This window comes from Varroa jacobsoni, unplaced genomic scaffold, assembly GCF_002532875.2.
Source record: "Varroa jacobsoni isolate VJ856 unplaced genomic scaffold, vjacob_1.0 scaffold_352, whole genome shotgun sequence".
Lineage (NCBI taxonomy): Eukaryota > Metazoa > Arthropoda > Arachnida > Mesostigmata > Varroidae > Varroa > Varroa jacobsoni.
This window is the reverse complement of record NW_019213254.1, coordinates 392,706-415,129: the sequence shown is the minus strand read 5'-3', so window position 1 is coordinate 415,129 and position 22,424 is coordinate 392,706. Positions and strand designations below refer to the sequence as shown.

Sequence of the window (22,424 nt, the reverse complement as noted above, 5' to 3'; positions counted from 1 at the left end):
CTAGATGTAAGTTATTAATGGACAGGCAAAAAACTAGACTGTATATGTATTATATATCGATATATTGTGGCAGTGAAGATTCGCTGCGCTCGGGATACTCATGCCAAGACAAGTACTCCTCTTTCGAAGGCACAAAAATAAACCCCAGGGGCAACTCTAAAACTCTAGACTATACGGGCGTTAGCCTTCCACCGCTTTAGTTACAAAAAGGTTATCGTTCAGCTATTACCAGGTCAACAACCATTACGAGTTAATGCGAAGAATATTTTATTTTATGAAGTGGCGTTTAGTGGAGTTAATACACACTGAATCCTGTGTCCTTAAACCCAGCTAGAGTTAAATTCTTCTATACTGCTTGATAACACAGTTACATTAGTAAGTTGCTGGTTTACACCTCTTAAATGTTATTAATGACTTGTAAAACAGCCAAAATATATTAAAAATAGGCGCAGAATCTTAACATGGATTTATTTAAGGAAGTCATCGACGCTGTAACTTTTACGAAGCCCATCGAAACTTTCCCAAAAACTCTCTCATATTAAATCATTCGAATCCAAATAGCTGCCGTTTGATTAAATAGTATCTCATGAGTAGGTCTGAGCATATGATAAAATTTCAATGATTCAAGCAAGCGATAGTTATAAGGAAGAAGTCAACAAGCGCCAGAATTTTTTTGTTTCGCTACCTGTTTGTTTTAAGCAGCCATAGAAACTCTGTCTTTTCGCTCCTGCTGGGTAGATTTTTTTAGAGTACCGAACACGTTTCCTGTTGCCGCAAGATCGAGCGTACAAAATAAAGTATCGGCTCGTTTTGTTCGCCTATTGAAATTTGAATCAATCTAAATTTACTTACCCTTTGTCCTACGGATAATCCTAAAAAGTTAAAGATACCTCCATATTTCTTAACTTTCAGTGCAGACTGTTTGAATAATAAACACGTACATTTAAATCGTTCAGGCTCAAAGGTTCTCAGGCTGGGAACTTCATGGTAAGCTTTCAGTAGCGTAAAGTAAATGTGTTCGGCATATGTATAATGTTGTGAGCACTTCTGTTCGTCTATTTATTGCGTAAACGTTCGGTACGTCGTACTTGTTCTGTAGTTGTTTTATTAACTTACTGTTATATTTAATAGAGAAATAGAAAGACCATGATCTTATAAAAACGGTTGCAGATTATATCAATGAGATCTGAGGCAAATTAGAATCTATTTGTTTGCATTTGTGTATCATGTATTTTAGATCACGTTCTTTCTTTTCTTAATCGAAGCATGGATTTATGAAGAAAAACTCGTACCTCTAGTGACGTTGTTAACCATTAACGAGTCTGACTCGTTTCTTTTTCAGGTAAATCGATCGACACCCGAAAACCAATGACTGCCGCTTCATGTTTGTTTTTCATACGCTTTATGCAAATACGTACCACTGCAGTTCCGTAAAGCCTGCAGCTATTAGCGGAATTCGGCTACATAGCCAGCGGCCGCAGTTAGCGCCCCTACAGAGGAGGGGCAGCCGCGACAGATCATGCTTGAAGAGATTTGGGTCACTGCTAGGAAGCTAGGAAGTGCACGGTGGACGCGCTTAACGTAAGCCTCAAACGGTACCTTGTTTGTCTAACGCATTGTCTGCTAACTGTGGCCGTTCTGCGTCTCTGAAGCGAATGCGTTCAGCGCTTTGGCACCTGAAAACCATCGTAATCACAGCGCGTCTAGGCAGACAAGTCCTTTACACAGTTTATAAGGACACATGCACACCTATACATATGAGCACGCACTTATTGATACGCATCAAAAAAACTGAAAATTAGCAGAGAGGAAAAAAAGTCGTACGCATTGACAGAACAAAGAAGAGTCGAAGGCTAAATCCGATTTGTTTCCGAATGAAAAATTCTAGCAACAATATTTATGTTTATGGCTTAGTTACCCTTAGGATGAACGCATAACATTGTCAGATCAGGTTCCTGCTGATAAGGGCAACTCATAGAAGAGAAGAAATTACTCCGACTTTTGTGTCGATATTTTACGCCACAAGGTGAGGCGTGTGGCTCAGTCAATGCCTCAGTAGCATTTTGGTCAGCGTTGCAGTGGTAATGGCAGTATAAAAAGGTGCGAAAGCATGTCTTGCAGGTAAGATACCCATGAACCAGGACTGTGAACCAGGATTACGTTGAGTTACTGTATAGGCGTGCTTCACTAGAGTCGCATAGGTTGGATCTCTAGTCACTAATTGCCTATCCTTGCAAAAACCTGTGTAACAATAGTTAAGCATACATAATGCTTCGGTGACGATTGCATTGAATTAAAAAGGTTACTGTCTTGCTTCTAATGTACACACAAAAAGGCATGTATATATCATTGCTTAAGTTATTTGTAAAATTTTCATGAAAGTATAATTATCTACACCTGCATACTGCACGAAAGATTCTGAGGGGAACGGCACTTCTAAATCCAGCTGCTCGTACGCTATACGAAGATACCGCTGATGAGTTCAGTTCTCGCAATAACTTTAAGAATCAGCTAGAATCCACGCCTCAGACTGTCTTGTTTATTGCGACCATATTTTTAATAAGTTTTGCCTTTTACAGTTGGCCCAGCGGCCGAAAAGTCCAACCTTACAGAAGTGAAGCTATAGAATGCATTAAGCACAGCATGAGCGTGTAAAAATAAGTGCCGTGGAAGGTTTTACAGAAGCTTATTTGATACATTTCTAATAACTTTGTCTTCGAAATTAAGCCTCGCACATTTAGGAATTATGCATAGCTTTGAATAATATAAGTCACTTACATACACAACTATATACGCTTGTTTTTTTATAAGATCACCATCCTTTAAGGCTTACTTGCATTCTTATCGCAGTCATGAAAAACCTTGTCAACTACCTTCATACCAACTGGGTTTGTCAATGGAACAGTACATTGTTAAATTATTGACTTATCCAAGATCTTTAATATTAACAGTTGTTCCCCTGCAGAGCAGGGGAAAATGGCTTGGATCATTCCTTTGCTCGAAACAGTCATGCAGTAGGATGAACACCGAACCATTTTGCTACGCAACGGTGGATGCTTAACTTTCGTATCCTTTACAGGAGTGAGTTATGATATATAATCCAAGTAAGTAAGTAAGTAAGTACAATGACAAAATTTCATCGAAATTTACTAGTTTATAATAATCTAATCGAAAGCTAGTTTATAATAATTGAGTGCAGACAGAACGACAAGCAAGAAGATCGTGCTAGAAAAGATCGAATAAATTCTTATTTTTTTTATGAGATTTGAGACGGGTGGAACTACAGTGTTTTTACTAGTGCAACTTACTAGAACTTTAGCATCCTGTATCATAATATATATCATATGGAATATGTAAGCCGGGCCTGTACGTTACCACGACCAGCCAGCCCACGCTTGTTTGAACTATATACACATAAGGTAATATCTACAACCGTTTTGCAAATTGGAGACGACAACTGGCGAAGATATAAAGGGGCAGACCATCGTTATAAGATGTATGAGAACCCAATTTGATAAATACTTCTGCAGAAAATTAGCGGCACCTAGTATGGGGCAAGCTATTAATTTGGGTTTATTAGCTTGGATACTGTCAATTAAATGAAGTGTGTAAACCTATTGGAACTATAATACTTGCGACCATATAGTGCTACATTCGTAGATGACGACGCGTCCGTGTGGTTGTTTTGCGACAGGAGTAGTCCACTGTTTAAACTGTGAGGCATCATTTTAGATTTGGTGGTTTTGTCTAGATTCGAATGAGTCGAGGCTAGACGTAACGATGCTCGGACAGAAACAGACTTAAGTCCCATTAAAGAGATAGTTGCGTAAGAAAACAATGACTGTGAATAATTGAAGGCTAAGTTGATTATATACCAAACTTAATAAAGTTTTATAAAATATTAGTTATAATATGTAATATAATAAAAAATTACAGACGCCACTATGGAACATACGAAAATTGCGCCCTTAGATAAGCTAATACGGTCGACCGATTGGTTCAAAGTTAGTTTCACAAAAAGATATGGCTTCTATGTTGTTCAGTATGCCATAAAAATCGATGGCATCTAGGGCACCAGGTTTTTCCATAGAGCTAAATTTATGTAAAGACATTTCGCGCATGATCGTTACATGAACAGTTGATTCGTTTGGGATCGCCGGAGTACTCCATTTCAATGATTTATGGCAGCACCGTCGCTGGCCCGCAATATTCAAAAGGAGCTTTATTTAAGAGCAGTCGATCGAGGTATGGTTTAACAACCGTAACTACAGTTCAAAAGTGAAGATTATCTTCATCAATTACCAATGGACAAAACAAAAAGTATTAGTCGTGCTAACTATAGAGCCGAAAGGCCTAAGTTAATTCGCGTCAAATCCGCTACGCGTAGCGACATGAGGCCCACCCTTGGCTTTTAATTTACAATTAAAAATAAATTATGTTCTATGGCTTTTGGAAAGACGTTTAAATGGCCTGTAAATAATAGGTAGCATTCAATGTCGTCGGCGGCAAAAACCGCAAACGTTTCCCAGAAAGTAACTGATCTCTGAGTTCAAGCGTCCGAGCATAGGCCGCTAAGGACTAAACTGGGATACATATATAGGAGCACACCATGAAATTTTTTGCACTAAACTCAACCGAAATTGTCATTTATGATCGCCATTGCAATCGAGGTTGTACTATTAGTCTGACGTACAGGCTAAATCTTTCTGCCTGAGCCTTGCTACCCCTCTACTCACCTCTATAGTACGCTAGTCGTCCTATCGCTTTCATATGTGGACAGTTCCATACATATATATCTATCGCTATGTATTTTCGCCTAAGCGCATGCTATCTCTGCAGTACATGGCCATATTCACAGCGTTAACCATTTGATGTCTTCTTGCCAGCATCTTCGCCTTCCTCTGCCCTTCTTCAGTACAAATTCTTCTTTGATCACAGGCATCGAAGTGCTATTCATTCAACAACTGGTACATCAATTGTATTGGCCTTCTTCTTGACTAAATCCATCGCCGGTGTTGTCGCTGTTGCTACTACTGCCGCTGTGACCTTTGTTGTTTGTTGTTACCGTCATTGCCGTTGTCGTCATCGTCTGTACTACTGTTGTTCGGGCAAGTTGATGGTAAGTAGAGGATACCGGCTAGAGTTAAGTATCAGCGGTGGAATGGGAAAGAAGGTATAATATTTGCGCTGGTGGTGGCCTAATAGTAGTGGTGATCGTGGCAGACGTGGATGAAGACTCAGGGCGGAAGAAAGAATGTAAACTGCGGTGGGTTTTGCGCGAATGGCTATGGCTGGCTGACTGCGTATCGCGGCGTGGCCGTCGTTGTTTTCGACTGCAGTCGCCCGTACAGCACAAAGGATGAGATTGGTTCGGTTTGTTCAGAGAAATGATAAACGGGAAGCAGTGAAGCAACGGAGTACAGACCGAAGCGGACGAAAAAAGGAGAGGAAACGACCACGACGACGATAAAGCAGGAGCTATGAAAACAGCAGAATAGGCAATAGAAAGGAGTAAGGAGTCGGGGGACAGATGGTACGGGCGGACCAAGAGGATAAAGAATAATGAGGAATCTGAATCGCTCTGGCAGTTGAAGTCACCGCTTCGGCTTCAGGCCGCTTGGAGCTCCGAACACGAATCAAGCATGACTGGCCCCTTTCAGACGGGTACTTAGGGTTTTAGACGGAAAGCCAGCTCTTCTCAAGGTTGGACGAAGAATAGATAAGAAGACAAACTCGGGCCGAATAGAGGTCAGGAGAACGGCTAGGGTTTTCGGTGGTAAAGAGAAGGCGTTCGCTGATTCGTTTTTGGCTCACCGCCCATCCACCCATCGATCACTGCTCAGTCTGCCCTCTTGTCAGCCCACTCGTCAGCCTAGGGTAGAAGTAAGGCTATAGGCTATGCCGGCGAAAAGATTCTAGGGTAGCCAAACTCCACGAGTCGATTGTTAGGATCATTTCGACCTTGTACTACATTGCAGCGAACCGAAACACAGTCTGAACATAGAAACATCAGATCGCTGCGCGTATAGCCGTCTCGTCGGAGTTTATCGATTGGAATTCACAAGTTAATTGCTTGCGCGATTGCGTTCTGGAGGTGTGCTCATGCCTTAGTAAAAAAAAACGAAGATATACAATAACAGAAAGGAAGAACGATAGAATACAGATTTCATTCGCTTCATGTTAATGCAACGGGTGGGATAGGAATAGGTTCCAGCGAAAGCTTGAACGCGAGAGGATGAACGCCGAGAAATAAAAGAAGGTTGCGTGATACGTGAAAAGGGATCAGGCTTAATAGACGATTGGTTGGACGGGACGAATTGAGCAGTAACAAAGATACGGCAGCTAAATTAGAAATCAAATAGTCAGATATCGACAAACGGAAAATATGCACGATTTGCGCACGTGGGAACGGACAGATAAAAATGGGCACGAAAATGCCTTGAGAAAAGGGAGCTAGTGAGAGAGAAACGAGTAGATAAGGATACTAAGATTAGATTTACATTCAACGTCCGGGTCATATAATTGGCCAACAAACCCGCAGCAGAAACTAATCTTAAGATCAATGGACGGTTCACCATAAACGTTACTTAATTTATGATAATTACTCACCGTGAAGTGTGAAGACCATCGAAAAAGATCGGCATGTGTGAATGCTTTAAGGCGTTTGGCAAAAAAAAAAAGTTATCGAGCACCATACAACTCTTTCTCGCTGCCTGACTTATCGTTTTTTTATTCGCCTCTCCATTGGCTATTGGGGACATCATGCACCCTTGGAAGTTTATTAGTTGTGCGAAAAACATTTTACTAAATGGGACGGTTGAGACCGAACAAAACAGATATTTTTAAGCCACAACAGGAAAGAGAAAGAAAACGAAAGATATTGAGAGAGAGATAACTTGTAACTAGTAACTTAGCTAACTGTCTAGGCGCTCTCCGACTTTCGTCTATTCGAATGTGTGCTCTTATAATATATTGTGCCATGATGATTATCGCTCTGGAAGAGCAAAGTTTACCAGAGTTGCACGACTTTGTTTGCTGTTGTGTACACGGCTATTTTGACTACTCTGCCCTCTTTTTCATTAAAAGATTCTGCACTTTTGGGACTACGTTTGTTGTATTTGAGCAGTCGAGTGGAGCCGATGGGGAATTCGAGTGTACATGCCTATTCGAAAATTTAGTTGTAAACTCATTTGAACGTAGATAAGTTCCACGGACTAAATAACAAATGGCGAATGTTATCACGCCAATCACCATAAGTTATTTTCTTCTTACGGGTACAGCGTAAAGAAACTGAACCAATATATATATATATATATATATAGAGGTACTTTACTAATAAGACGCGTTTTACAGTGGCAGTTTTTTATTTGTTTATAAAAGCAAACTAAATTGTTACAATTAATAATCGTAATAATTTAGTTTGCTTTTTTTTAATCTTATAACTTTTTTTTTTGAATCCGCACAGTTGCTTACGGCATCATATCAGCATTATTGAAACTCTTTAATGATATACATACTTGCGTAAATACTACGGCTCACATCTTTTTTTGCATATACTTAAGCACCTACATCGGGGTACACAAATATGAAATATTTGGCCCATATCTTAGATGCCATATAGAAAGGCTTAGGCCAGCGGTCCCTTATTTTATGATCATTTTCTGCCCTGCCATTAGTAGCAAATACTAGGTCTATTTGTTAGCTTCGCCGTTCTTCGTTGTACCATCGCATGGCCGGATCATTCCAGTTGGCGTAGGAGTATCGATGGTATAATTAAGCACTTAGCCTATTTCTCGCCGACTGGAGGAGACGGCAAGTATCTCTAGGACAGAAATACGTATAGTCTATTTAAAAAAAAAGATATTTACTCGATTATAGTAAAGAATGCTGGTTAAAACCATATTACGGAAGGCTGTTAGATAACTCAAAAAGTAGAACGTAAAAAAATAGGCCGTTTAGAGGCGCAGCCCAGTTTAAGTTGGATACTATAGGTAAACTTTGCCTCTGTTTGTAGATGTTCGATCGAGCTTACACATCATAAGCATTGCAACTTTTAATATGGATTGCCATTAGATTACACCCACGATCAGGGTGAACTGAGAAAGCATCTATTTTGTTCGAGTGCATCTTATATACATGTAGCAATGCAGCATGTGGTGTGTGCCTACTAGGTACATGAAACAACCGACGCATGTACTTACTTCTGTGGACGTGCTTTTCTTTTCCCTACGGAAAATAGCTTCATTTTAGCGTTTTTGTTAGTTGTGACCACGCCCGAATTTCTTTTTGATTTTCTGCTTTTCTCATTTCGTCGTTCTTCTTTCTGTTTCCTTTCTTGCTTGAGCAAACAGCGTAATCTAATTTGAGTCGTTGTGACCGTGGCAGGCGTACGCCATGCCCGGAATGGCGGATCTACATAGCACTAGTAGCAGAAGCTGCTGGGAACTGTGACCGTACATGACTCCAACGATGGAACAAGTTCCAATTACACGCATGTGCAGGAATACGCATATTTATAGTTAACAAATTCCCGTTGAAAGTTCTAGGACTGCTCAAGCAGTCGCGTCTCTAACGGCAGAGCCGTAACAACAGAACAGAACAGAGCGCGTGGGCGAGTTGTAGGTCTGTGCCTCGTTTCCATCGTATTTCTGTCTAACTGTTTTCTATATTTTCTAAGTATTTCTTGTTTCCTGTCGACGAATGTAGCCGCATTACTTTTTCGACACGGTGTCATCTAAGAACTTTTTGGGGTGCATGTATTTGCATCACCTGTCGATAAATATGGCTGACAGCCGTTTCAGGGAGTTCAGCGCAATCAAGCGTAGCAGAGACTGTCGATACGGCATAGCGTGACTTTGTTGCAGTTTTACATATCAGCTATGCAATATGGTGAAAGGCCGACTGTCGAAAATTTTTCTCACTCTGAGGATTGTCCGCATCCTGATGAATGCTTGTGATCAAGTAGTGCAAGCAGGCGTCTGCTAAATGACTTACGTAGAGCATGCGTACAGTTGCGGTATACATATGACAGCTATCTGGAACTTATCGACAAGAAAGTAACTTCTGACAGCATTTTGTCAAGACAATAGAACCCACCAACACCTAACATTTAGTCAAATCAATTGCAATATACTATGGGCCACCTGATATAAATCATCACCTTTTGTTTTGGCAGCCATCAAATATCAATTAGCAGTTACTTCATTTCGTAGAAAGCATTTCGCGCCTCCAGGTATTAGGGATCAATCGAAACGATATAGCAGCAATTTGCTGAGTCGTATGAAGCAGGAAAAAGTAAATGTCGTTGAAGCTAGCTTACACGGATCAACATATGTAGTGTATATTGACTGAGCTTGCTACGTTGTGCACACCAGTGAAATATATATAGGTATTGTACCGGCTCAGCTTTCGTATAAACCTAAGCAAGAGCGTTCAGCGATCTAAATATATGACTTAATCATCATTTATGACTGTTGCTTTCAAAGGGTCATAAGAGTTTTTGTGATATGACATAATTTTGAAATCGAATAACTTCGAGGGGTGAAACACATCGAACGAGAGACATGCCCCTGTTTTTACCAAACGAATCTATATTTACCTTCGTTACTCGAAGCTTGAGACGAAGTCTCCTGTTAGTACTTTTCATCTTATCTGAAAAGAGTAGTTTTAATAGTAAACCAAAGGTCTAAATGGCCCTCTGCAAGTCGTCATATGCATGCAGAAATACACGTAGCTCACCAGCTACGCCGCTAGCATAGTCAGGTACCGCAGCAATGGTTTGTGTCGCAAGCTGTAAATAGAGTAGACCACGTAACCGGCGGTCAGGTTTGCATAATTTTCCTTTTGTCTCTATATAGCGTTCAGCATGTAAAATTTGTGAGCTTTCAACTTAAAAAAATAGTCTAAGCCGTTGCCTCAACAGCGTCAGTAACATAGGAACTTAAATAATTTTCTTCCGTGCTAATTAGAAACTGTAATCCGAAGGGTTATATAATGTTCGTCGCATCACACCCAGTCGGAACGGTACCAGCTTAGTTTAGCTGGATTTTAACTTTCAAGAGCTAAAATCTTCAATGGATTGTGTAAGCTCGTATTGGCAAAAGCGTTCTAGCACAACGATAAAATATCTCAGCTACTGTAGACTGACTAAATTACCTGAATCAAGATTTGGGTAACCGCATGCATCCATGTCTGAGACCCACATCAGTTAGTAGGAATTATTCTTCCAAATACTATTGATGATTGGGAATGTTGAAAAATTAAGCGGTGAGACGCTTGAAACCTCGACCGGTTTGACAACGCGACGCAGTCTTATATCCTGTTCGACATAATAATCCTGTAGCAAATATATTATTTTCGTTATAAAGCTAGTAGGAATATTATCGTTGAGCTAGTTCCAAATATTCAACATAAACAGTTAGGAATTGGGTAACAGGCCGATGCGCAACAACAAAGCTCTCGGACATGACAAGTCGTATACCGGCCGATGACCAGTTTGGCGGGCCGGGCTCAATATTGCGTATGGCTGGAAAAGTTGTTGAGGCTCATTTGCTGATACTTAAGTAATTAACTTTTTAGATTAAGCTCTATAGATAATGCGAATGTCGTAGCTGTCCTGCTCAGATATAGATAGTTGCCCGCTAGTGTATACATGTATGCTACCTGCATGGTAGTTGCCGAGATTAAAAGCGTGCACCTGTTTGTTTATGGCAGTGATATCGGTAGTAAATTAGTGTTTGCAAGCATAAGACATTAACATAATACAACATGGATTCCGCAATGCCAGTGCGTCTGCTATCGCTGGCAAGCATTGATATGGCGGCCGTCACGCAGCCGTGTCCGGCCGTCTACCGCACATTGACGCCTAGCGCGGTTGCGAAAACGGCCTGTAGTCGGAAGGTAACGACGCAGGAGAGAATGAGAAAAGGTGGCGGGAGAATAACGAGCTAGAAACTTGGAGAAAGGAATAGCAGGATAAAAAGGACCTACCGGGGAAAGAGGCCAAAGGCTCGTTCGTTGCCGTCACTGTTAGGGATAGACGGTCAATCTTCACTTTTCACGGATCATTTACCTCCCCGACAGTGCCTCACATGACCATCCAACGATAGAATGGTGTGTCGTTGTAGTTCAGGAATAGTAGGGTGTCGTGCTGCTTCTAAGACCGTTGCTACTGCTGCCGCTACGCTGTTCCATGAACGAAAAGGGGTCACTTGGTGCTGAAAACCACGGGTATGTGCCGGGCAGCTACGAAGCTGACTGGAAAAAACCAAAAAGGAGAGCGATAATAAGATTCGCGTACGCGTACAACAACAATGAAAGACTAATTTCGAATCTATAACGGACGGGATGATTGTACGAGTGGAGCCATGAGTTGCAGACCGAAAAGTTGCATTGGGCATAAAGCAGTATTACCGAAAGATCAAAGAAAGAAATCACTGGAGGTCAAGTAACAAAACGAACCGTAGGACTGCAACCGTAGTAACAATAGCCACCATTTGTCGCATTTTCTCTCACAAAGATGAAAACAAGTGGCATTCGTAATTTCCCGCTTTCATCGCGCTCTGCTCCAGCGTTGCAAGTGTAAGCCGTGCAAGTGTGCTTGTGTGACCCGTTTGTCTATCTGTTTGTAATGGGAGCCAAAAACAGCAATTGAAGTGACAATAACTCTTGGATAGTTAAAATTTTGCATAATAGTCGTTTTTTTTTCTCGAACGAGGGCTTATAACGCCACGGCGCTAGCCGAAGACCACGTTCCATTTCGTAGAAGGCTGAGACACGCACATCCAGAAGGCGAGCGTAATGGCAAGCCGCGGACATGGGAAAGTGGAATCTTTGCCGTACGAGTTATGGGAGTAAAGTTGACCTAATGTTTGTAGGATGCAAGCGTGTCCCGGATTTTGAAGTCACCTGTGGGCTCTGAGCTGCGGGCTGTACGTCCTTGAAAAGGGCTAGTGATAATCGAGATAGAAGTGTCGCCTGCTTTTTTACAATGAATATAGGCATTTACATGTGTATAGATCTTCATGTCAGAACGTATTTGCAGACGACTGTGTTTCTGTCTTTCACACATAGACGTGGATGTATGTGCGGAATGCGACGAGGTTGGTGGACCCTGAAAGGCAAAGCGAAGTACTACGTTGCTGACCGATTTTGTCAGCAGCATTTCCTTGTAGGGATGTCTAGCGCAGAATAGACACACCGAGATCCTTGGCCTTTACCTACGACTGAGGCCCATAACAACAAGACTACCAGTAGTAAAGCTAGCCGTAGTTGCATCCGCTGTGGATACTAACGTTTTTGTTGCTGCCGTTGTTATCGTCGTGACTGTCACCGAAGCTGCTGATGATGCTATTAACCAGCAGCGCCTTATGAGCATCGGTAGCGAGCTTTCAAAGGTTAAAACGGCAACGATGACGACGCCACCGAAAGGTCACCTCAAGTCAAATACTACCTCAACATCAATATGCACTGGTAATAATCGAAGTGCAACTTCGACGAGGCGTGGCAGAATGGTAAGTTTCTGTCGTATGAGCGAATTTTTCTCGTGCCTCTCTTTTGGCTGAGGCCCAGGCGACGACGTATAGAAGGTCATCAAGCCAATCTCCAGATGCGAAACTTCGTTTTTCATCGCTGTTCCGTTTCACCTTCTAACTTCTTCTGCCACAGTTCTTTCCTCTCATACTAGCCCAATTGCGGAACGAATCGTTTTCCCAAGCTGAAAGCTTTACGCATACCATTTACAACGAACGCCCCTCGTCAAAACACAGCGGTAATAAATACTGCTCATTTTAGGATAGAACAGAAAAGATGTGCCAAAAATAAAATTTTTGACGTCTTTCATCTTCTCCCCAGAGTCAACGGGAGTGATCGATAGGACGGGACAAGCTGATGACAAATTCTTTTTAATTTTTACATTCAACCATAATCTAAAAAAAAAACTTTTGAGCTTCTGCATTTATTTTAATTACGAACTAGAGTTGCTATAACTGATGTCCCAATTGGTAGAAGTAGACTACGTTTGGATCGAATGATCAGTGTTCGTTGGATATGAATTATTGCCTATACTGCTTCGTTTATGCACTTTATCCAAATACATGACACATGAGTAATAAATGTCTCGTTAAGTTATGCCAGTTATAAGATGTGTATGGATAGAACGAAAGTAATTTTGAAAAATGGGTTACTGAATAGCCGCTTATTGTGGATAATGCAAAAAGCTGAATCGATAGCGCCAATGAAATACGAAAACGCTACGCAAACTGAAACGTAAATAATTTAAGACACTGCTATGTCTCAACATCGCCCTTCTCGTGCGTATAACATTGCAAAGTTTGTCCTTCGATTCGGTAACTTCGATGAGTTATGAAACTTCATTTTTATTGATGAAAAGGTGGGCAGGAACTTCACTGGTTTGATTTTGTTTTTTAAAAACATTTCAAAAATTGCATGTTATCTATGCGGGTCAAACCTAACTAGGCAACGAGATGACGCGTCTTTCGGTTAGAGTAGAACGATAATAAACAAAATGACGCTCTTTGAAGCCTTATAAGAATGCCAAAAAGTTCCGTGAAGATATTTGCAAATTGCGCAACAGCACATATCAAACAACTATAACAGAATGGAAATGTCCTTTGCATACGTACGTAGCGGCCAGACGAACGGCTCTATAAGTCTGCTGTCAAGCCCAACGTAAACGAGCATTTTCCTTGTTTTGTACTCTTGTGTATAGCATCAAGTCACTAACCATCAAAATTGCTTCCTGTTTACTTTTATGGCCCCCGCTTCTTTTTAAACAACGCACTATTTATGGAAAAATCCAGAACACTTAAAAATTTGTGTGTTTTCCATTTAATATAATAATATTTGTTATTAAAAAATCATCTATTGATAGCGTGTTTTATGATTAGAGTTGGTCTATGGGTAGTCTGCTCGGCGCGACCAATATGAAGTAGCGGTCGACCTAAGTACTTCGGATCTTTTAGTTATAACATACAAACGAATAATTCATTATTTACGAGCGAATTTCCCACCAAGAATCTTAAGTGCCGGTCACAGTAGGAGCGAAAAGACGCAGAACAACTTTGTTGAACTAATCTTAAAGGATCAATTTTTGATCCTCCAGCCCTACGGCACTCAATCATCGTTCAGAGACTATACACTGGCACTCGACTGTGACTTATAAGTCAATGGATTTGGACAGTTCCTTTTTTAAGCGATTGATCGCCATTATTGGCCGGCAGCCTTCTCTTAGAGAATAGATCAGCTTTTCGGCTTTTAAGGTGATACCAATAAGTAGCAGTTTTTCCAGCGATTGAACGAGCTAACGATTTGTATATAACTGTTAGCAGAAAATAACCTTGACATGTCTAAATAAGCGAGGAGCACTGCATAAATTCCTAATCATCATGTACCATGGGTATTTAGGTACAACTTAAGCCAGTACCTGTGTGAAATTTGCCATTCTAGTTTTCCGGTTGATTGAAAACAATAAACCGTATTTCAATGGATACTATTGAAATCCGGCTTATTGTTTTATTTACCAATACGGATTATAAAAAATTGCGCAGATTGTAAGTGTTCACATTGCCGCGTTGGTTTATACGACGTTCACTCAAACCTTCAACAATATGAAGGTCAAGACTGATTTGCTTTTTTACAGATGACCGTTCTCGTTAGGCTGCCACTACCAATCAGTTGCCTTTCCGATAGCTTTTTCCATGTAGGGCCCATCATCCACGCTATCTAGCTCTCTCTGACGATTTTAGTTCTCATAATAGTGCCTCTCCAAAAAATAAAAAAAGTGTTTCGTCAAATTACACAAAGCTCCAATAGCTGACGAAACTGCGGCCATCTACAACCCGGTTCCTGCTGCTGCTGCTGCTGTCGTCTGACTTTTCTTTGTTGTTGTTAACGTTGCCCCGGATAAGTTTCGTGGCTCCTCTATATACGAATAGCGCAATATTAAACCAGCATGTAGAAACAGAGCTCAAGCAACCATCTTTGCTGTTACAGAAGGTTTTAGAGAGGCTTCTTCCGAATCCCTCTTCTTCACTCGCCCTCCAACGGCCATTAAAAAGAACACGGAGGCTTTTCGAAGAACGAAAAACCGTCCCTTTCCCGATGACTGGTGCGGGTCGAGGGTAGATTGAGGCCTCAAGGTTCTGCGGTGGCTAGTAATACGACAACAGTATAGCAATCCGGCCGGCCGGCCGACCGATCAGGCAGCGTTCAGATGTGTTTTTGTTGCTATATGGTGATACTATAACTTTACTGCCACTAGTAGACACGAACGTTACACTAATGGTACCAGGAGTTCGGCTGCAGCAACGGAAATGCTGATGAACGCACCGTTGCTGGTGAAGATGGGGCCATGGCCACTGCTGAACTGTGAAAGGTTGTGCCTGGCCTGGTTGTCTATATCGGTTACATAGCAGTTTCTCGTTCAGTTGTCCAGCCGCTTTTTAGAATCGTATTGGGTCAAACCGTGTTAGATTCTTATACAGTACGTGAGGCACACTTCTTTTTTCCCTCATACTTTCCCCTTTTTATCAGCAAATCGTTTGTTTTTTCTTTTTTCTACAACTGATACTAACTGTTAGAAGACCAGCAAGAATAGCCGTGCAACTACAGTGCTTATTGTAGGCACGCCAAACAGTGCCAGCAAATCAAAACAACCAATAACGCCTGACTGCAACAACCCGCTCGACGAGATCATGAAGCGCGCCTAAGGAAAGTGTTCTTACTTATATAAGTTTTCTTGGAAGATTTTCCAAATAATAGAACAAGGGTGAACGACAATATCACGAGACTGACACAGCATTCGTCTGTTCGCAGTGGATGCTTTTTCTATAACGCCCAAAGCATATATTATCTGCGTAAAAAAGGGTCTTTCATTTACTGCTTTTAGCGTCGCTTTGCTCACAGCTCACGAGCGAATTTTCGAGATATAAGTAAAATTTGTAGAATGGGATCATTCAATTGAAGATAGAGATAATCCATATATTTCCGCTTTTACTTAAGCAGGCACAATGGGAAACATTACCATAACCTATCGAGACGTATTCTGCGCCAACGTTTCAAGGATCTCCTTTTTTTTTTTTTTGCAATATACTGCAGTAGAGCCATTGCTTACTACTTCGAACATAAGTAAGAAATGTAAAAGCAGTGCGATTTGTCGTACATCAGCAGAACAATCACTGCGACAGCTGTCAGACGTGTGTCGATATAAATTCTATCGTTCCCGACGGTTTTTACCTGTACACCACCTGCCACCTCACAGCCGCACAATCCAGAACAGGGAAAATGGAGCTAACTGTTTATCGCCGCTAGCATCATCATCATTAGATTTTTACATAAGGTAGGATTTACTCGACCTAGATACGAGGTTAAACGAATACCTAGTTTGAGAATCTCTGCGTGATAGAGCCATTTTCTACGCTGTTGAAGCAAACGTAATCAATTTACGTTACGTCGACCCGTTTTCATTTGTTACTAATCTGTCCTATAGTAACAAAGCCGTCTGCCATTCCGCCTCTATAGGCGTATCTGCCATTCTTTATTACTCACTTGAAATGAACATTGAAACCTTTTATCTTAGATGCGTAAACACGATAAGGATCTAAAATATTCACTGAAGACCTATCCTATGTTAGTGTTCAGAATTGCGTCCAGCGTTTCTATGGGCGTTTGTTGTTTATATCGAACAAATAACAATTTGACTACTTTTTTGTTCCCTTTGTAATAAGGTTGTTATTTAAACGGAATATTCAGTTCGCGTCCTTATACAGTTTACTCGCCTGAGCAAAAAGGCAGGACCCTCGTTCAGTAGTGCAACGTCAAGCTAGCATAAAACGAATTGTCCTTCGCCAAAAAGCATCTACAAAGATACCGTTAATAATAATCGAATTTGTTTCCTTTTCAGTGGTAGAGGATTCAATATGATGCCAACAAACAAAACGTTTTTGTGCTAGAAGCACACGTATTTCGGATGGAAAAGTAAAAACGTAAATGCTCGAACTTAATTGAATATAATGGTCTGCTGAAGGTCGTGTTCTTGAATCGTACCTTGCGAGATAGATGTCCACAGCCAGCTTATCCAAACTTGTACAGTAAAAGACGTCGAGTTCACTTGCCTCGACCGGCGATATTTGTCCGCAAACCCATCAGATGTGTAGTGGTCAGTATGCTTCAGGTTGGGCGCACGTTTCACATGTGTACGTGTTATGCGATATGTATGTACATACGAACCTCATTGCATTATCATCCTTTAGGAAAATTTGCTTCCCTCCCCCAAAAAAAAACCTTCGGCATGCCCTATTTATCGTCGTTGTCATCGGCAGACACATAAAAAGCAGTGCATTATAATAATAGAAGCAACAAGGGCTCAACCGATCCTGAAACATAATGTATCCGTATTCTTTCTTTGCTGTGTCCGCCCTGAGAGCTGTTTGCTGACTTAGGATGAATCAACTATGTCTATAAATTAATTAACGAAGCATGTCCTGACTGTGCCTAGCAATCGATATATATATATATATATATATATTCATTCTATGCGAATAATCTTCTAGGACATCCGTTTGACTGAATAAAGTCTTACAACTTCTACTCAATCAACAGTCCTGGGACGGTCTTGTCTTTTCGTTTTTCCAGAACGTTCAAATATCTTATGCATTGTGCACTTGATCAATATATTTTTCCGTATCATTAAGGAACGTAATTAGCCACGTTGCACTTTTGTGGAGATTTGTCTTTTGTTTATATTGACTCATATGGTCGACAGCTTATTTGTGGATCTGAAAACTATATTCTGAGAGTGTCTCATGGCACAAGAGCACGGTATGCCGTATTCGTTTAGATTAGTAGCGGCGACTTCTAACAAAAGGGTCCATGGTAGTTCCCAAATATTAATCATTGGCATTTTCCACCACCTCCGCATGAATGCCATCGTATGAGAGAAGCGGCTCTAGTTAGTGTTATTTAGGCAGCCAGCCTTTTCTGTTCCATGTAAACATAAGTCTAATAACTATATTACTCTTCTTCTCTGTGTAGACGATTTTAAAGGTTGCCTCTCTCATTCTAATTTTCCTGAGATCCCACCAGAAAGTCACTAGTATGTTGGCTTCATTTTCCTTACCTTTTCGTTACTATCAGCCTGTACTATTTCATCTCTAATATGGGTGTTGACTTTTGCTAGGCAAAAGATTCCTCATGAAATGGTTCATATCTAGTATTATATATAGTCTTTCGTTTGTATTTAATATGATAGCCTTTCCTCTTAAGCTATCTAAGTAATACATGGGTAACTGTGCATGTAGTAGGTAGGGCTTGGAGGTCTTTTAGTTCTAAGTTGTGCCCACTGAAACCACAAACTTTCTTTGTCATATTTTATATATTATACACCCATTTTAATAAGCTAAGTTTAATAAAAACGATAGTACACATTATTTATATCAAAAATAGCAAACTTATTATTTTAGCTCTGGACGGTGAAAAATTAGCTTATCGTAAAGCAATAATAACTCAAAAAAAGGTACATGGCATCAAAAAATCTTAAACACGTTGCTGATAGATGAGCAGTTTTACATGAAAAAGTCTTTTTGCCATACGACTGCTGGCGATACAAAAAAAGATTTTTCCAAACGCGATAGCAGTCATATTATAATGTCATGCGGTGGGACTTCGTCAGGCAGCTAGAGGACTCACGGCGATACTCAAACCAGTAATAAGTTCTACCGCTGAAGTAAACTAAAAAGGCTTCTTAGCCTATAAAAAAACCTAGTGTGTTATATAACGTTCCGTTATATTGAGGAAACAATAAATTGGTTAAACGGAGCATTCGTTAAAACTGAAAATATCTAAATAAATAAATAAATATAAATGTTAGTTGAAATGGCAAGAGGGCACACAAAACTATAACTAGCATTGTAAACGTTGTAGGCCGTTATTTATGCAGGCTAACTCTATTCACATTTGCAGAAAAGTACTTGAAGAGAATGCATATATATATATATATATATATATATATATATATATATATATATATGAATAAGCCATAAGCCAGCATAAAACCCAACGTTTATTCCTCTATATGATCCGCTTTGTCTGAGATAAGCAGCAATCATGAAGCTCCATGGTAGCTACCCCGTCGCAAGTCCTATTTTTGAGCAAAACTTCGACATGGTTTACCGAACCGGTCTTAGCATAAAGGAACTGGTAGCGGATGAACAATAAAACTCATACGAATTTTCCTCGAGCTTTTGTATATTTGTCTCATTTGTAGAACAAGGAGTTTAGCGATGATTTTTGTTTTCCAACTAGCTCTGATGGCCATTCGCTCCTTTCTGCCTCGTCTATTCTCCCAACGGCCAGGATCTCGAAACAGAAGCAAAAAGGAGTCAAGTGTGCTATAAACGGGCTTCGTCAGTCAACAAACTGCGAACACGTTGGACAGATTGGCCAAGTGGTGGATTGGTGTTCTCATGGTGAGCCGGACGTAAAGTGGCAATCAATGCAAAGGAATATGAAGGGTATCCAATCCGATCAGTAGGCAAATGGCCGGAAGAGCCCCTGGATTTATCGAAGGGATGAATGAGCTGGGCGAGTGAGCAGTCCAAGTTCAAGGAGTTCGGAGAAAAATCAGGGAAGCAGTTAGCAGCAGAGTGTGGAATCCGAATGTAAAGCGTTAGTAGTAGCTGAAGGAACGGCAAAATAGATGGTCAAATACATTCGTTTGGCCTACAATGCGTTCAACGATGGGGAAGTGAGATAACCGCACGATTCCTTCGTTCACGGTCAAGTCAAGCGTGACATCATCCTTATACCGTCTACCGACGAACTCGTCTGGGTTTAGGCCTTTTTTTCTGCGTTTTTGTTCGGGATTGCGCTCTTTTTCCCTGATTTTCTGTCTGGAGGTTGTTTGATCCACATGGCTATTGAGTCTGATCTTGTTTATTGATTTTGCTGTATCGTAAAATCATATATGAGACATAAGACAATAAGCGTAACGCGTGCATTCTACGATTCAACTGTTAAGAAAGCAGCCGTAATGTTTCCTTATTTCTTGCTTTTTCTATTTCTTTTTACTACTTTATAGTCATACGTTATACGTGAGTTCGGTTTACAAGACTAGTATCATTGTTTTGTTTGAATACTAAAATTTGAACTTTAGGTTGGGCTCTGGAGATGTGTATATGGCTTTAAAAAGAAGTGAATTTGAGATAGTTGTTTGGCCGATGTCAAAAAGCTGTAGAAGCTCAGGTAATTCGGTCCTCATACGGTCAGAATTTTATAGCTCAGACAGATATAAGCCAACCTAATAACAATTCTTTGAAATTGGTGCAAGGCGATGTCGTCGGAGTTAAAAGCTTGAACATTTCCGATCTTAACAAGCGCCTTTTGACTAGCCAGCTACAAAATCCGCATCGTACACGTTAGACCTCTCCTAAGCTATAAATAGATTTGAAAGATCGGCTTTGATAAGTTATTAGCCATTCAGAGATCGGAGAATTCGAAGTAAATTTGGAGCTTGATTTTTTCAACGTCACTAATTTCATCACGAATGCCTATGTAAAACGCACCTCTTATTACTTTTACCTCTTCAACCTAATCAAAGGCGTTTCCGATTGACTGCAAATAGCTGTTTATATGATCCAACATTCTGACTGAATCTTTTTTAAAAACTCGGTCGTTTTTCTATGAGAAATAGCAGTACAAGATAAGCTCACAGCGAAAAATTGTACACAGGAATACCCAATTGAGGATGTCTTCACAGTCTTACTACGCCTTTTCTGATTTGTGGACAAGAGCATCTTTGTCATCGAACCATATCGATTGGTTGTTTGACGCATTACGCTTAGCTACAACAGCGACATCTTCTAGTTGAGAAGTAATGCCCCGAACAGAGCCCTACCGGTTTGAAGGTTCTAGCGGTTCACATTGCGTCCAAGACGGAACCTATCAGACTCGAGCAGGCTAAATTTTGTGAGCAGGCTTTTATAGTACGCCCCAGTTGCGAGGTTGCGCCTGCCATTGCCAAACCATGCTTTCCAGCTTGGTAACATCAACGCTTGAGCAGACACCCGATCTCGCGGCCAATCCAAGACCATTCAGAAGGCATTGGATAGTGTTCCGGCTACCATTCTGTCCAGCTGGCATTGGCTTACGGGATATAAGGGGAGCGTATGAAAGCGACGGGTTTCGCCCTTGGGACGGTCAGGAATCTTAGGCAAGCCGGCCAAAGGGTAGGAGCGCTAAGCAAGAACGGCTGAGTTTGCACAAATCAGATCTTTGTTTCTTCGCTTTATCATCAATTCCTATCCAACTAGGTGTAGTTCTTTGCAGTAAACGTCACTCGCTCGGAACTGTTAGCCTATCGTTCTACAATTGTATTAATCTCTAATTGATAGATAACGGCTAACCGTAGTACTTTTCAGTTTAGTGTATTGCTCGTATTTGATTGATAGACGCATTATATATATACTTCGTCGTCTATCCAAATAGGTTGTGTAATATACGCAGTTAGTGAGACTTAGCCGTTCAAGACTTTGTGTCAATTATATATAGTCACTGACATACCCCCTATTCGGACGTTGTTCTAGTACCTTGGGAGCATCCTTCCTCTGAATTATTCACTTCATTGCCATTTTTTCATTAATTTTGCTGTCAAAATGTAAGGCATCCTGGGTGAAAATTGCTGTCCACTAACCAATTTGCTTAGATGTTTTACCTAGTGGACAACATCGAATTTATCAAATACTTCCCTGTGCGCCTACCTACGATTGATTTAGGAAACAGATCCTTTTTTAGCCTTCAACTATTCAATTTGGCAGTTTTTAGCCCAGGAATGAAACGGTGCACAACCGACGCTTTTTGGCTATTTTATGATAGCTAACAACATTCATTTCGATACGACGACGGATAGTCCTTATGGATACAACAACTCCGCGCTTTGCGACCCTCTGAAGCAATTGAAAACTAGTTACAGATTGGACTTATTGTAGCTCAATTAGAATGGCCCGGTTTCCTCGCTGTCCCATACACCGCTTCAAATTTTTGTTTGTTCTTTTTCTTGACAACAAAGACACTTTATCGTTCAGCTTCTGAGCTACAATTCGATGTTTTGATCCACTCAGCAGATTTTTATTCGCGATCGCCTTTCATGCATGACTTTGGCTATTTAAGTTTGCTGCCTTTCTTTGAGGTTTTTCATAGACTGATTACGAGTTGAAAAGTAAAAAAATCATCAAAATTCGCTTCAAGATTGCCTGACAGCGTTGCTGTCATCAACTGGCCGTACTACATCTCAGGTTATCTATCTTTCTCCATGAACGGAAAAAGATAAAATCGAATATCTGAACTGTGCACAAGGACCCGAATTTCATACAGGGCCTGACCAACAGCCATTGCGCCACACTTTCGTTCCA

The 22,424-nt window shown here is 40.8% G+C and overlaps 1 long non-coding RNA gene across 1 annotated transcript; it reads right to left on the bottom strand.

Moving 5' to 3' along the window:
• Positions 1-8,738: 8,738 nt before the first annotated feature.
• Positions 8,739-17,464, bottom strand: LOC147753606 (uncharacterized). The gene is made up of 4 exons (XR_015310680.1): positions 17,065-17,464; positions 10,990-11,256; positions 9,599-9,651; positions 8,739-9,041 (listed from the first exon to the last, which is right to left on the bottom strand). It is a non-coding gene; the product is annotated as an uncharacterized LOC147753606 (long non-coding RNA).
• Between the last annotated feature and the right edge of the window lie 4,960 nt (positions 17,465-22,424).